The sequence below is a fragment of the Bison bison genome, unplaced genomic scaffold (assembly GCF_000754665.1).
Source record: "Bison bison bison isolate TAMUID 2011002044 unplaced genomic scaffold, Bison_UMD1.0 scf7180017864472, whole genome shotgun sequence".
Taxonomy (NCBI): domain Eukaryota; kingdom Metazoa; phylum Chordata; class Mammalia; order Artiodactyla; family Bovidae; genus Bison; species Bison bison.
This window is the reverse complement of record NW_011495033.1, coordinates 13,241,825-13,244,682: the sequence shown is the minus strand read 5'-3', so window position 1 is coordinate 13,244,682 and position 2,858 is coordinate 13,241,825. Positions and strand designations below refer to the sequence as shown.

General features: G+C 42.0%; 1 protein-coding gene across 2 annotated transcripts in view; it reads left to right on the top strand.

Moving 5' to 3' along the window:
• The first annotated feature begins 23 nt into the window (after positions 1-23).
• RPS6KB1 (ribosomal protein S6 kinase, 70kDa, polypeptide 1) overlaps positions 24-2,858 on the top strand; it is a 40,120-nt gene continuing 37,285 nt past the window's right edge. The window contains exon 1 of one of the 2 annotated variants that reach the window (XM_010861596.1): positions 24-301. The gene's annotated coding sequence lies outside the window, so the exon portion shown is untranslated. The remainder of the gene's footprint in view (positions 302-2,858) is intronic. The other variant, XM_010861597.1, reaches the window with a different exon arrangement.

The window sequence follows — 2,858 nt, the reverse complement described above, 5'->3', positions numbered from 1 at the left end:
CGGGGCGCGCGTGCTGCAAGCGTGTGCGTGTGCGGGGGGGAGGGGGACTGCGTTTGCTGGGTGTCCCGTAAGTGCAGGTGAAGCGCGGAAAGGGTGTCCCTTCGACTGTAAGATCTCAAGTGTTGCATCTTCAGACGTCCCACAACCACCTCTCTTCTCGGCCTGTCGCTTCTCTCCTAGGAAGCGCTCAGCTGTTAGAAGTGACAGCTGAAAACTTCTGTCGGGAGTAGCGCTGCCGCTGCAGTTACAGCCACCAGGAGTTTTATTTCGGGAGCAAGGGGGCTCTGCTGCATCTTCCAGGGTTTGTTTGTTTGCTTTTTTTTTTTTAATTAAAAAAACCCCTTCCGTGTGACTTAAAAAAATAATTTATAACGACACACGGCATTTGTAACTTACTTTTCCCTTAGTTATAGATGTCTATATTTTTTTCGAAATACTTGATGTAATTTTGGGGTGGAAAAAAACCAACGTTGACAGCTGTGATTTGGCTTGCCAAAAATAAATTGCTTGAACTGAGACTTGTGAATGGTGGTGTGAGGGCTTTCCTTGCAGTAATTTAGGGTGCTAAATTTAGAATTGTTTTTCCTAAATGCATAGCTCGTTTTTACCTTTGCTGTCTTAGTTATTCTTTATTCAAGATAAATTTATTGCAAAATCACAAGTTGTACCTGACGTTCACAAATAGTGTTGTCATGCTAAATCACTGATTCTGGGGCAAATGACCATCAGTGGTAACCTCATGATAATTTAGATTGTAATTCCATTGTCTAGATGAGTACATGGGTTTATGACTCAAGTCAGATATTTGCTCTAACTACAGAAGGGGCCTCCCTTTTTTTTTCTCCCACCCTATCTCCTCCCTCTGGCAAGTAAGTTGTTTCCTGCTTGTTGACAGAAGATGCTATATATGTTAAATACTTTAGGAAAATAGGTTTTATAGAACAGAAATGCTCTTCTTATCAGTTGAGTCTAAATCGAAATCAGGCAGTGTGGGCTGTGTGGAAGGTGGGTATTGAGATATATACTTTTTTTTTTTTTTTGGTGGCTGCACAGCACAGCTAGTGGAATCTTAGTTCCCCAACCAGGGATTGAACAGGTTTCTGGCAGTGAAAGTGCCAAATCCTGACCACTGGACCGCTAGGGAAATATCCCTGATGTATATTTTTTAGTATGCTTGCATATGGAATTGCAGTTAGCCTCTCAATGGAACAAATATGGGATTACTTTCATTACATATAACGTACTCTCATCAGTTATATTGGCTCCATATGGCAGTGGCTTGGGAGCGAAGCAGGGGAGGAAAGGATAAGGGTGCTTTATATCAATAAAATCTTCACCAGTTGAACTGATACAATTTCCAGACCTTGGGTTTATTATGAGCTGAAAGTAAAATACCGTATTAAGATTCTTGCTGTGAATTAGGACCCCTCTTGAATGTTCGTTCTGCTGGGTACAGGCAAATAGGATTTTGAGCAGGTGTGGAAGAGGAGGTCAGAGAAATTGGTGGAAATAGGAAAGAGGAGGAAATATGACTACTCCCCTAGGGAGAGGAGCTTTAATTACAAAGGTAATTAAAGAGGATTTTGAGGAAGAGGCTTCAGCAAAATATATCTAACATAGCAGTGCTTTTGGAGTCGAAAATGTTTCTTTTGAGTGTGTTATTCTAAGAGATGCAAGGTGGACAAGCAAAGAGTTGGAGTGGAATTGGGTTGGCCACCCAAGGAGATTCAGTGACATCCAGGTTTCTCTATAGGTTTTAAAATTCTGAAAAATGAGAGAAATTTAGATTCTTAGAAAATCTGACTACTGTGAATTTCTAATAATATAATTAGAATCCTGTTTGTGAATTTGTATCCTTTAGTGTGTCCATCCATCAGGTGCTCAGTAGTATCCAACTCTTCGTGACACCGTGGACTGTAGCACACCAGGCTCCTCTGTCCATGGGATTCCCAGGCAAGAAATCCGCCAATTTCCTCCTACAGGGGATCTTCCCAACCCAGGGATCTAACCCGAGTCTTCTGTGTCTCCTGTATTGCAGGCGGATTCTTTAACCCCTGAGCCACTGGGGAAGCCCCCATCCTTTAGTACACAAGCTTTTAAAACATTGGTGCATATCAGAGTAGCCTCACATCCTCATTTTACAGAAAGGAAACTGAGGCATCAACCAGGGATATGATTGCCCAAGACCACGGAGATAACTAGTGGTAGTATCTTCTGACACAATTCAGTAAGCTTCGTTGCACAGCTTCTTCACTGCATTCACTAGTCTTGTTTGTAATGTACCTGTTTGTGGTGTGTCAGAGCTAATTCATATCCTTCCAGCCACGCTCACTGACTGCATGATCTCAAATAAATTGCTTAACCTCTCAGACTAAAGACTCAGAAAAAAGACTTTTTTCTTCTCCATAAAATGAAGACTGTGTGAGATAGAGTATATCAAGTACTCTCAAAATATCCTGGCACATTATGTAGTTAGCTGGTTTATGGAAATAGAGCTTGTCAGTGTTAACTGATTGCCAAGGAACCAATCATTCAAGTTTACCCTCATCTATACATAAAGACATAATAATAAATGCAGTTATACTAGAGGTACTGCATTTTTAGAACAGCAGTTTGTTTCCTTCCTTGCTTTTTTTCTCTTTGTCGTTGGTCCTATTTAGAAATACATCCCCCGCCCCAGCTTTTTAATTTTTAAATTTTTGGCCGTGCTGGGACTTTGTTGCTGTGTGCGGGCTTTCTCTAGTTGCAGAAAGCAGGGGCTACTCTTTAGCTGTGGTGCGGTGGCTCCTTTCGTTGTGGAGAACGGGCTTTAGGCACAAGGGCTTCAGTGGTTGTGGCACACGGGCTTAGTCGCCCTG